Source organism: Felis catus, chromosome A1 (assembly GCF_018350175.1).
Source record: "Felis catus isolate Fca126 chromosome A1, F.catus_Fca126_mat1.0, whole genome shotgun sequence".
NCBI classification, from domain to species: Eukaryota; Metazoa; Chordata; class Mammalia; order Carnivora; family Felidae; genus Felis; species Felis catus.
Window position 1 is genome coordinate 21,532,544 of NC_058368.1, and position 13,784 is coordinate 21,546,327.

Consider the following 13,784-nt stretch of genomic DNA (forward strand, 5'->3'; position numbering starts at 1 on the left):
AAGTTTGAGGCCAAAGCATGGAATGTTGTGAAGGTCAGAATAAAAAGTTGAACTTCATTCTGTAGGAAATGGGAATTCACTGAATAATGATTTACGTGGCACTAACAAGATGAAAGCAGAATTTTAGAAAGATTAATCTGATTACAAGATCCAAGATTTAAGGGAGAAGAAATGTCCTTTATTTTTATTAAATGATTGATTGACTGATGTTTTTATTTATTTTTGAGACAAAAAGAAAGCACGAGCTGGGGAGGGGCAGAGAAAGAGGGAGACGGGAACTGAAGCAGACTCTACACTGATAGCAGAGAGCCTGATGTGGGGCTTGAACTCATGAGCCGTGAGATCATGACCTGAGCTGAAGTTGGACACTTAGCCACTGAGCCACCCAGGTGCCCTAGAAATTTCCTTTGCTTTAATATTTTTGAGGTTTGTTGTTGAAAATTATAGATTTTTTTAAATGTAATAAGGTATATAAAAGTATAGCATTTAATACCAAATAATTGTTGATTAGAGTTCTCAATTTATAAATAAAATACAATATAGAATTAACTATGACACATATTCTCCTAAAATCCAACAAGAGGAAATTATATGAATATATATACTTATATATTAGTTATATATATAATTTATTTTACTATAATGATTTTAACTACATCATGTGACTAATACATTAAAACATTGCTTAGCTACATTTTAAATTATGCCTCATTAGAGCTTTAAAAATCACTACATATATACACTTTGAAATTTACTGCTCTGTTTTGATATTTTAATAATTAATTACATTCAATTATGTTAACTGATTTTTTTCTGAATTCCCATATGTGTAGAATATTATTCTTGATGAACAATAACTTTAGGAGGGCCTTGAGAATTATTCATTCAGGTTAAGACTAATAAATACTGTATATTTACAGTTGTTTAACTGAATTAAATTTGTAGAAACTATTTTGGAATCCTTCTGTTAAGTTCATTAATCATTATGTGCTCTACTTTTATCTTGAGAAATGTCAGTTTTGATAATAAAGTCTTATCATTTCAATTCGGAAAATGACTTTCATCCTGTTCTATGGAACATTTTTTAGAATATTTCTTCTACAAATAAAGACACAATAGGGGTGGGGTTCTGCAGTTTTCAGTAGCTGGTAGATTCTTATACCTTCAATATACTCTGTTAAATAAAGGCAATAGTACATTTCATAGAGCTTTATTCTGAAGATCTCGATTAACCAGATACCTATCTGTACAGCATTGCACAAGAAATACATGCTTCACGGTGTTTTATGTGAGCCTGCTTGAGTCTGTCTGATATTAAAACATGTGGTAATAAATACCTTGTCAAAAAATGTGTTTATCTTATAATGGTCTTATTTATAACACCGTGCTGGTTGTTGCTAGAAGGAGGCGGGGTCTCTAGAAGCTTGTGCTGGGTCTGACCTAGCCACACCCCCTCCAAGTCAGGCATAAGACACAGACAATTCAGGAGACACATGAGACTCATTACACAATGTCAGCACAGTCTAGGCATTTTGTGAAGGTCACTGACCTCTGGGTTATGAAATTCAAAGGACATTTTTTCGGTTCTCATTTTCCTTGATCTCTTAGCAGCACTCACTGCCTCCTCCTTGAAAGGCCTTCTTTCCCTGGCCTTTAATAAGATCATCCTCACTGCCTGATTTTCTTTTCCCAACTCCAGAACTCCACCCTATTCTATCCAGCATTCAAATTCTGGAATTCTTTGAACGCTCAGTTTCGGGACATTTTCAGGACCTCAGTCATTGTTCAATGAGTCTCATATTCCCCATAAAGCAGGGATCACAAACTGACAGCTTGTAGTCCTACCATTTATTTTTTTTTAATTTATTTTTATTTTTATTTTAGAGTGACAGAGAGAACGTGCAACTGGGGGAGAAGGGCAGAGGGAGAGAGAGAGAAAATCTCAAGCAGGTGCCACACTCAACCAGAGCTGGACACAGGGTGAGGCTCAATCTCACAATCCTGGGATCATGACCTGAGCCGAAATCAAGAGTCAGATGCTCAACCTACTGAGCCACCCAGGTGCCCCTATTTTTTTATTTTTTAAAGATTTTGGTTTTATTTTTTTTAAGTTTATTTATTTATTTTAAGAGAGAGAGAGGGAGCAGGGGAGGGGCAGAGAGAGAGAATCCCAAGCAGGCTCTGTGCTGTCAGTGCAGAGCCCAACATGGGGCTCAGTCCCACAAATTGTGAGATCATGACCTGAGCCAAATTCAAGAGTCCAACACTAAACTGACTAAGCCACCCAGGCACCCCAAAGATTTTATTTTATTTTTTAATTTTTTAACGTTTATTTATTATTGAGAGACAGAGACAGAGCTGTAGCAGGGGAGGGGCAGAGAGAGGAGGAGACACAGAATCTGAACCAGGCTCCAGGCTCAGAGCTGTCAGCACAGAGCCCGATGTGGGGCTCGAACTCACAAACCGTGAGATCATGACCTGAACTGAAGTCGGACGCTTAACCGACTGAGCCACCCAGGCACCCCTCCTAAAGATTTTATTTTCAATCTCTATACCCAACATGGGGCTCAAGCTGACAACCCCAAGATCGAGTTGCACACCCTCCCGACTGAGCCAGCCAGGCACCCCAGTCATACCACTTTTAGATGATAAAAACCTTTTGAATTTAAAACTTTAGCAGAGGCATGCTCCTTCCTGTCCCATAGCCTTTCCTCCTTGTGGGCATTTGAGCTAGCTCTTGTGTTGCCCAGGGCTTGAACCCCTTCCAGCTTCTGGGCTCCTACCCTTGTAGCTCCTTCTCTCCCTAATGCACCCTCTTCTTGCCACCAAACCTCCCCTCCCCACTCTGGTCCCCCAATCGCAGCACAGCTGACACATCCCAAGTTGGCTTTCCAAAATGTTCCAGGCCAGGGATGGATCCCTCTGAGTCATCTCACTCTGCCCTGGACTCTTCTTCCTTTGCACACACTGCAGTTTGTTCTTACATATTTGCTTGTATAATTACTTGAATAATGCTTGTCTCCACTTGACTGTACACCCTGTAAGAGCAGGGATTGTGTGTGTTGTGTGCATGTGTGTGTCTTGTGTTTCCTCATCAATGCATTGCCAGCACCTAACCCAATGACTATAAATTTTTTTATGAATGTTTCAGGGAAGTAAGAACTCTCTCTTTCAAAGACTATTGATGCATTTCAACCTTCTAGAAATTAGCTCTTGAGACCAGATGAAATGGTAATGTACTCCGAACTTTATTCACTTAAAATAAGGACTTTACTATACTTTATTTGATCAAAACATTATCTCCACCCCCCCCCCGTATTTGCAAAGCAGTTTTTCAGACTCCTTATAGAATTTACAAGATATGTCAACAGTCTACACTCTTTCACGGCATAGCTTGTCTTGGAAAATGAAGATAATTTCTTGAACAGTCCATCAGAGAATTCTCATAAAAATTTGAAAACCTTCTTCCACTGCATAAAAGTTAAGCAATATGCCACAAAAAAGACTTAATGATATAACTCAATAAAAATGTAAAACTGTTCATGTTTAAAGCACAATATAGTCGTGATAGCACACAACTATTAAAAGGACGGCAGGTGTCTGGGTGGCTCAGCTCATGATCTCGAAGTCCCTGAGTTCAAACTCAGGGACTAGCTTTGGATCCTCTGTCCCCCTCTCTCTGCCCCTCCCTGCTCATGCTCTCTCAAAAATAAAATTAAAAACATTAAAAAAAGAAAAGATAAAGCTATATGTATTGACAATGGCATATATATAAGATATAGTAAGTAAATTAGGGGTGCCTGGATGGCTCAGTCCGTTAAGCATCTGACTTCGGCTCAGGTCATGATCTCATGACTTGTGGGTTCGAGCCCCATGTCAGGCTCTGTGCTGACAGCTTAGAGCCTGGAACCTGCTTCAGACTCTGTGTCTCCCTCACTCTCTGCCCCTCCCCCACTCGTGCTCTGTCTCTCTCAAAAATAAATAAACATTAAAAAATTATTTAAAAAGAAGACAGTAAGTGAAAAATCAAGTTAAAAACAACATGTGTATCATGATTCCAATTTTGAAAAGAAATGTAATTGGTAGAATATGGATAGGAAAAAACATTTGGAGGAATATACACCAAACTGTCAGTTGGAGAGGGTGAAATTTGGAATTTTTCAGTATTTATGTTTTATATTATTATAATTCTTTTATATTTTTACACTAAACATCTATTACTTTTGTAATGTATTAAAAAAAAAAGGAAAGAGAAAAATTTGTAAAAGAAAAAGACACTCAATTGGAACTCTTCCAAATGAATAATAAGGTAACACCTAGACAGAAAAACAGGCCAAATACATGAAAAACAGGACATTAAAAAAGGAAATACAAATGATCAATAAGCAGGAGAAAAAATGTTCATTCTTAATGAGAATCAAAGAAATACCAAGCAAAATGTTATTGCAGCCTGTTTTAGTTCATTAAATTGGCAGAGATTTAAACCATTATAATGACCAATAGGTCAGCAATGAGTCACACAGGCCATCTTGTTAGCTGATGGAAACTAACATAGATGGATACAGCCTTTCAGAGGACAGTCTGGTAATCTGTATTAAAAAACCTGAAAATACATATACTTAATTCAATTTCTAGGAATTTATCCTACAAAAGTAGTCATAAACACCACAATTTATATGCCAAGAATATTTGTACACAGCTATCAGAGGAAAATTAGAAATATTGTTATTATCTATCAAAATGATATGAGTTAAATTAATCCTGGTACCTTCATACAAAATAATAATATGTAGCCATTTTTTAAAGTTTATTTATTTTGAGAGAGAGAGAGAGAGTGAGCAGGGAGAGGCAGAGAGAAAGAATCCCAAGCAGGCTCCAGTACAGAGCCTGATGCAGGGCTCTATCCCGTGAGTCATTAGATCATGACCTGAGCTGAAATCAAGAGTTGGACACCTAACTGACTGAGCCAACCAAGCGCCCCAATATGTAGCCATTTACAAAATGATTGAAGACTATTTAACAACTTGAAAAATTAATGTCTCTTATAAGTGGAGAAAAGCAAATTTCAAAAGGTGTATATATAGCATAACACAGATTGTGTGTGCACGCATACATATGCACATATTAAAAAGACTGATCACAATGTCAACAATTGCTATCCATAGTAGTATAAAGTGGAAATAACCTTTATTTTGTCCTGATTCTTCACTGGATTTTTCAAAGTTTCTCTAATGGTTATATGATGTATATCTTTATAGTCCTAAAAAAAAGTTCTTTTAAAAGTTGCTGGCCTATGCTTTGGAAAAAAACTTGGCAGTTCCTCTAAAAATTAAACAGAGTTAAGTATATGATCTGACATGTCTGCTCCTAGATATATTCCCAAGAGAATTGAAAGCATATGTACAGAGACACCTGGGTATCTCAGTCAATTAAGTGACCAACTCTTGGTTTCAGCTCAGGTCATAATCTCATGGTTTGTGAGATTGAGCCCCACAATAGGCTCTGTGCTAGATTAGGATTCTGTGCTAGAAAGGGTTCTCTCCCTCTGTCTCTGCCCCTTCCCTGCTTGTGCGCTCTCTCTCTCTCAAAATAAATAAACATTTAAAAAATTAATTAAAAAAAGAAAGCAATGTACAAACAATAACATATATGAATGTTCATAGCAGCATTATGTAAAATACCCCCCCCAATAGAAGTAACCCAAATGCTCATGAACTGATGAATGAATATGCAAAAGGTGGTATGTCTATTCAAAGGAATAGTATTCAGCTGTGTAAAGGAATGATACTGATTCATGCTACAGCATGGATTTTAACGACTACATTATACTGAATGTGAAAGAAGCTTGTCAAAAGGCCATATATTGATATATTGCAGGAGTCCATTCAGATGAATTGTCCAGAAAAAGCATATAAAAATCATATAAAGTTGATGAGTGGTTGCCAGGGACAGGGGAGAAGGAAGAATGATGAGTGGCCGCTAATGAGCACAGGGTTTCTTCCGGGGGTAATGAAATAATTCTGGAATTAGATAGCGGTGATGGTTGCACACAACCTTGTGAATATGCTAAAGCCCATTGAATTTTAACAATTCAAAGAGGGAGAATTCTATGGTATATGAATTATAGCCCAATTTTTAAATGTGGGAAAAGTTTCCTAGAAAAGAATAACAGCATTTTAAAAGTATATATTACTTTATAAACATAACCTACAGAGTGATAACTGCTGTGGTAGAGGGTGGGAACATACAGGGAAAACATCTAACAGTACCTGGGGGCAGAGGAGGCCTCCATTAAAACAGAGACTCTCAAACATTTTGAAAATAATAAATAAAAAGAAACTTTTTTTAAGTTTATTTTTGGGAGAGAAGAGAGCACATGAGCATGAGCAGGGGAGGGTCAGAGAGAGAGGAGGACAGAGGATCTGAAGCAGGTTCTGCGCTGACAGCAGAGAGCCCAACGTGGGGCTTGAACTCACGAACCATGAGATCATGACCTGAGCCGAAGTGGGACGCTTAACCAACTAAGCCCCCCAGGTGCCCCGAAATAAACTTTATTTATTAATTCATCTAAAAATAACCAATAAATAATCTAATAATATCCAAATACAAATATAACATTATTATTATAACATATTATTATAAATAATAACAAAAAATAATCTAATAATAATCCATTGTATCACTCAGTTCTCTCAATGATGACATCTTATGTAATTGCAGGACATTCTCAAAACCAGGAACCTGATGTTACAGAATTCAGCTGACTACAGACATTGTTCAGGCTTTACCAGATTTTGCATGCACTCCTTTCTAAAAAACAATTTTTTAACTGAAAAGACAATATAACAACAACACTTAAAAATTTTAAATAAATGGTTACAACTACCCATAATGTTACTATAAAACCAGCCTGATTACCTTATTCAGAAATATATTAAAATTTTATCATAAGATAGTTTAAATACACAAAAAAGTTATATAAAAAATAGCTATGTACCCACATTATCTCCATGTATGTTTTTACACCTTTACTACATATGTAAATATCCGTGAAAATAAATAGTATTATTTTACACAACTAAAAACCTTATATAATAATCATGTCACAATACACAAGGATGTGTATTTTTAAGAATAGATGTTTCTATCATAGTAACACACACTGTCAGTTGCTGGTTGAGGAGGGAACGTTGCCACCCTCTCTGCCCACCAAGGGGTTATCATGGAGGTCAGAGCTGAGGCTCTAGTGAGGACTTGCCTGGACTGGAATCCAGGGTTGTTTTCTTCTTCTTCTTCTTCTTCTTCTTCTTCTAGAATTTTTTTCATTCTTTTTGTTAATTATTTTGAGAGAGAAAGAGAACACATGGAAGTCGGGGAGGGGCAGAAAGAAAAGTCAGATCCTGACCTGAGCCAAAATCTAGTGTGGGACACTTAAACAACTGAGCCACCCAGGCACCCCTGGAATCCGGAATCTTCTATTCACCAATAGTGTAACAGGAGACAAATTACTTACTCTCTGATTCACAGTGTTCTCATCTGTAAAACAGAGGTAATGACAGTTCCTATTTCATAAAGTGATGAGTAGAAATTAAGGTTATGCATGGGAAATGCTTGGTACAGTGAAACACAGTACCTAGAAGTGTCAATAGGTGTTACTATCATTGGCATCTTTATTATTGCAGATACGAACTCAGACATGGATCTAACGTTCTTCCCACAATGAAACAGAATGTTGCGTTTAATACCCAGAGCCAACTCAGAGTAAGAGAGTATTTCGAGCTTTCTGCCTTCTCCCTGTGAGGTGCTGCTAGTTAACATTCAGCTTTGGCAAAGGTCGGGGATGGGAAGCCGTGCTTTATAGTGTTTACCAATTTCTATGGTGTAAAAATACTCCCACCCTGGTAGATTTCAACCTGAAGTTCACTGAATGCAGAGGCAGAAAGAGATGATCACAGTCTTCTCTCTCAAGCTCATGGAGCCTGCCCCGGCACACCCAAGAGGTAATCTCTCTTCTCTTTTGCAGTCCCTTTGTTCCCTGATGAAACCAGACCTCTTCCCTCTCAGGCGGAGGACCTGTATGTCTCCCTGCTGTCCTCCTGCAGAGGTAAGAGGCTGTGCCTGGAAGTTAGAGGAAGTCTTCAGGCCCGAACCTCAAAGCGGTGCTCAGGCCCAGCTCACCAGACTGTCCATAGCAAACGGCACTTTAATTCTCATTTGCTAGTGTTCCCTACATGTCTACTGCCCTCGGGGGGGATCTTGGCTGTGGCTGTGGCTGTGACTTGGGTAAGACTGCTATCTTTGGATCACATCAACATAATGCCTTCTTAAGACCAAAAGCTCCTTACCTATTTTTAACATGTAGCATTTATATATGGCACTATTTTTGCTTAGGAAGTTAAAGTAATCATTTTTGTGTCTTTCCACAGTCTTCAAAATGATACTTTTTGATAACTACATAATTCCATTAATACACTTAAAATAAGGTGTCTGTAAAGGAAAAAGAACCAGGGGGCAAACACTGGGGAAAGAATAAGAATTTCAAGAACTGAGTATAGTCTTGAATATTAATAAGAGAAGTAAAGTGAACCATTGAATCTTCCAATTAGGTCACTAATGATTTTAGGAAGAGAAAGTTAATCTCTGTCCCGGGGGCAGAAGTAGGCAAAGACAGCGAAGGAATTAAGATCACATATTTGCCGAGTGCCAGGGACTATGGTAGATGCTTTTCTTGCATGACCTCATGTGGAAGTTACAGTGAAGAAACCAAGCCTTGGAGTCATTCGCTAACCGGCCCAGGGTTGCCCAGATCAGTCTTCATTTTATTGCAGTCAGGAGTGAATGAGAATGAAGACAGTAGAGACAGGAAGTATGAATAATTCTTTCTGGAATCATGATGGGGAAAGAAGAGAAAGCCAGGTGTAAGGACATGGAATCACTTCTTTTCTAATAAAAACAAAGCTCAGTTCCTCCAAGGTTGACACTGAAAAAGAGCCCTCACATGACTGCAAGGCCAGAAGCAGAGACCGCCAAACCCTAAACCCTGTCCCAGAGATTCATCTCTCTTCTGGGAATCTTGGCCTCATTATTTTTGCTCCAGCAAAGCCTGCTCAGATCTTTCTTCCTTTCCTATCTGAGACGCCAGCACAAGGTAACAAAAGGCATTTTTTTTAATTTTTTTTAACGTTTATTTATTTTTGAGACAGAGACAGAGCATGAACGGGGGAGCGTCAGAGAGAGAGGGAGACACAGAATCTGAAACAGGCTCCAGGCTCTGAGCGGTCAGCACAGAGCCCGACGCGGGGCTTGAACTCACGGACCACGAGATCATGACCTGAGCCGAAGTCGGACGCTTAACCGACTGAGCCACCCAGGCGCCCCAAAAGGCATTTTTTTTAAATTGAAGTATGGTTGACACAATGTTACACATAAAAGGCATTTCCTAACATCCCATGGCAAAACCAAATCAAAGCTAGAAAGTTTAAATGAAAGGGTAACGTTTCCTAACCTTGGCTGGTCATAGAAACTGCCCGGAATGTCAGGAGATTTGGATTCAGAAGGTCTATAGTGGCGGCCTGGCAATGGGTGTCTTAAAGTAATTCCAGTTTATCCTTAAATTCCTACAAGTTTGGGTATCACTGCACTGGCAAGTAACAGAGCAATAAACATAGTAACATACATCCGTGTGGTCTGGCTCCCAAGACAAAGCGTGCTTACAACCGTGTTGAGGTCCTCACCCTCATCTCATGGGTTTGATGCTACATTGGCACATGCCAGCTTCTTTAAACTCCGATCTGGGCCCAACGGAGGGAAGCCCTTGGCCAAATCCCAAGGTGGCAAGGAAGGAGGGAAAGAGGGCTTCTTCCATTCTTAACACTTCCCAAAGAAAGACTGGGTCATTAGTTCCTAACCAGCTCACCAAAACAGGCAAGGCCTGACTTCACCCGCCCTGTCCCCTTCTTTCCTGTCATCGCTCCAGCAGGAGGAATGGTGGCAGCCTGATGGCAGCCGGCTCTCTGCCACCCGATCCTCAGTCTCACCACGAGTGAGTCTTAGGGAGGGTGACCAGACATCCAGGCTTGCCCGGGGTTAGTCCTGACCTACCACTCCCAAGAGCCCAGAGTCCTGTCTGGTTCGCTGTACTCTTTCATTCTCAGAAGGGTCCCCGTTTGGATGATAAATTATATAGTCACGCTGTCTATGAACGACGAGCTAGAACAAAAACAGGAGTGCACAAAAGCAAGTAGTAGTCTGCCAGCAATTTACATAATGACTTCCATTTATCAAGCAAATGACTCTGTGACACCACACACATCACTTCAATTAACCCTCACAGCAACCCCGGGAGGGACAAGGATTTTGCAAATGAGGGAAGTACCAGGGTCAAGCGCCTTGACCAGAGCCATCCAACTATGAGGAGCAGAACTGGATTCAAACATCCATCTGCGTGACCCCAACTTCTGCCCTGAAAGGGGCCTGGCTGACTCTTCAGGGCATGTGGACACCGCCCGCCCCCCCCCCGCCCCGCCCCCTGCCCCAGTCTCTGACCCTGTGAAGAAACAACTTTACCAAGAAAGCCGGTCACTTTCCACACTAAAGGAAAACTCTCAATATTCACATTTTCATCTCACATTTGAGAGTAGAAATCTGCTTCTGCAGCTGCTGTCGCTTGCTTGTTTCTGTAACCTGATTTGAAAGAACACTCCCAAGAGAAGCAACCAAGTGTGCAGAAGCACAGTTTGACTCAAATGGATCCAACCCGTTCGCAAATGGAAAATAACACTGAGGAATCAGTTTTGCATCACATGCATTGCCGCTTTGAGTTGTTCCTAATGGCACCGAGGACTTAAATGTAACCCAGCGAATGGATTAAAATCCTTGCTTTGTATTTGCATGATTTAATCTTCTAAACCTATTGTTCTCCCAGTAGAGGTGACTTTAAATTTTAGCTTTCACAGGGGCACCTGGGTGGTTCAGTTGGTTAGGCTTCCGGCTTCGACTCAGGTCGTGATCTTGTGCTTTGTGAGTTCAAGCCCCACGTTGGGCTCTGTGCTGACAGCTCAGAGCCTGGAGCCTACTTAGGATTCTGTGTCTCCTTCTGTCTCTGTCCCTCCCTGGCTTGTGATCTGTTTCCGTCTCTTAAAGATAAATAAAAATTAAAAAAATCTTTTTAAAATTTTAAACTTTACTTTCATCACCAGATTGTCTGCAGTTTCCATTCCCCCCCCCCTTTATAAGACAAATGGGTGTTTTTTTGCATTTTAATTTTTTATTCCAAAAGCACTCCCTTAATGCATTCTCTTTGACACACACACACACACACACACACACACACACACATCACACATAGGCTTAAGTGACCTTTGATCAATTACTCCAGTCTCAGACCTGTACACTGTTACTGATTTGGTTTTTTGTCCTTCTAGATATTTTTCTACTCAGGAAATTATTTTCTTCTACTTTCTGCCTTTTGCAATAAAGCTTCCAATATAACTGCTTTTCCCTTCCTCCCCTCAAACTCCGTCATGAGGAAGCAACTAAAATCTCAGAGGTTGAAATCTCCCGGGGAGTTGTGGCGGCCCCCTTCTCTCTGTCTAGTCTGTCCTTCACCCTGTTGAGTGCTTAAGAGCAAAAGCTCCAGAGTCAGACTTCTGGGCGTGAATCGTGGCTCCGTCACTTACTACCTGAGTGACCTTGGGCAGGTTCATTCATTCACTGTTTGTTCAGTAAATATTTATTGAGCGCCCATTAAGTGTCAGGGATATAATGGTGCACAAGACAATATTCTGACTCTTACAGAGCTTGTATTCTAGTGGGAAACACAGAATATAAGCTTATGAATGAATAGAGCATAATTCTAGGATGCAATAAATGCCATGAAGGAAAATGAAACAGAGTCAGGGGACAGATACCACCTTTTTCAATGTAGGTGACCAGAGAAAACTTCCCTGAGGACATGACGTTAGAGCGGAGAGCTAAGTAAAGTCAGAGAACAAGCCATGAAAAGTTGTGAAGAGAATGGCAAGTACAAAGGCCCTGAGGCAGAAACCAACTTCAGGCGTTGGAGGAACAGCAGGAAGGCAAGTGAGCTGAAACAGTGTAGGCGAGAGAATGGTGGTGCATGAAGCATTCTGCTTTCCACCACCACCCCCGTCTTCTTACCCCTGTTGTACCCCAACCCCCAAACTTCTGCATATCCCTGTAGTACCCCAATTCCAGCTCTGTGGGTCCGACAGCCTACTGTTTTCCTTCCTTTTTATTGCTCCTCCCCTCTCTCATATCCTCACTTCCCTCCTTAACCAGCTTAGTTCCAAAGTCCAGTGTAGTAACTTCTCCCTTGCATAAACACTCAACCCCTCAGCTGCCCATCATCTTTCTTTCCTCAGACTTGTAACACTTCCTCCCCCAATCCTCGTCTTCGCTGACAGAATTCCTGTTTCGCTGAGAAAATAGAAGCAAGCCAGAGAGGGCTCCACAAGCTCCCACCTGCACTTGTCCGCCATCCCTGCCTTCCGTCCTGTGGGTGCCAGGGAGGAAGGCCCTCCTGCAGGTGCACACACTCCATCCCTCCAGCCTTCTCTGGTGAGTGTCCTTCTTTCTCCCTCGTGGTGCCATCAGCAGGACTTTCCTCCACTGTCACAAGGCCACCTCCTGATGACCCACCTGCCCCTGCAGCCACCACCTCATGTTTCTGACCGTCTCTACAGCACAACCACTTTTGCTCACCACCTTCACCTTCTCTTTCTGCATCCCCGCTGAACCCTTGCCAGCCTGCTGTGTCCCACTGTCCCACTGAAACTCCTCGTTTGCTAAGCCTTCCACGTTGGCGGACCCAATGCTGGATCCTCATTTCCCAGACCTGTGGCAGCATGGGAGCCCTCTTCCTGCACTGCCCTGGCCTCCATTATTGTTCCTGTTTCTGACTCCAAGCAAGGCTCCCTGCAACCACTCCTGCCCGTCTTCACAGGCACATCTCTGACCTGCTCATATTCCTCCCCTGCTGCCCACCCACTCAGTGTCCAAGTCCTGGGTGGGGCAGGGAACTCCAAGTTCCTACATGGCCTGCCCTCTCCCCAAACCACCCCCAGGACCTCTCTGACCTCTGCTTACTGCCATACCTTACTCTCTGTGCTCTAGACACGTCTGCCTCATTGCTGTTCCACAAACACGCCAAGCACACTCTTCCACAGGGCCTTTGCACTTGCTGTTCTCTCTGTCTAGAATGTTCTTCCTCCAGAATCCACTTGGCTCACTCCTTTGTCACCTTCATGTTTCTGCTCTAGTGTCACTTTCTTGAGAAGACCTTCCTGGCCATCCCCTCAGCCATCCTGGTGGCCCCTCACTGCCACTCAGCACTCCCTAGTCTCCTTTTCTTTCTTTTTTTTTTTAAGGTTTTTTTTTTATTAATCTCTACATTGTGGGGCACAAACTCATGACCCCGAGGTCAAGAGTCACATGCTCTACCGAATGGGTCACCCAGGCTCCCTCCTATTCTCCTTTTCTACTTCATTTTTCTCCATAGAACTTACTACTATCTGATAGCCTACATATTTTTTTTAATTACTGTTTCCTCCCACTAGAATGTAAGCTCTATGAGTTAAAATTTTAAAAGACCACTCTTGCTGTGGGGTGGGGGGGTGGGGGGGGTTGCGCCTTAGTGGCTCAGTTGGGTGAGTGTCCAACTCTTGATTTTGGCTCAGGTTGTATCTCACAGTTCATGAGTTCAAGCCCCACATCAGGCCCTGTGCCCTGACATTGTGGAGCCTGCTCGGGATCCTGTCTCTCCC

At 41.5% G+C, this 13,784-nt stretch overlaps 1 protein-coding gene across 2 annotated transcripts in view; it reads right to left on the bottom strand.

The window, feature by feature from the left end:
* Window positions 1–13,784, bottom strand: part of TRIM13 (tripartite motif containing 13) — a 42,366-nt gene that overhangs the window by 17,315 nt on the left and 11,267 nt on the right. The gene's annotated exons all lie outside the window — the stretch shown is intronic.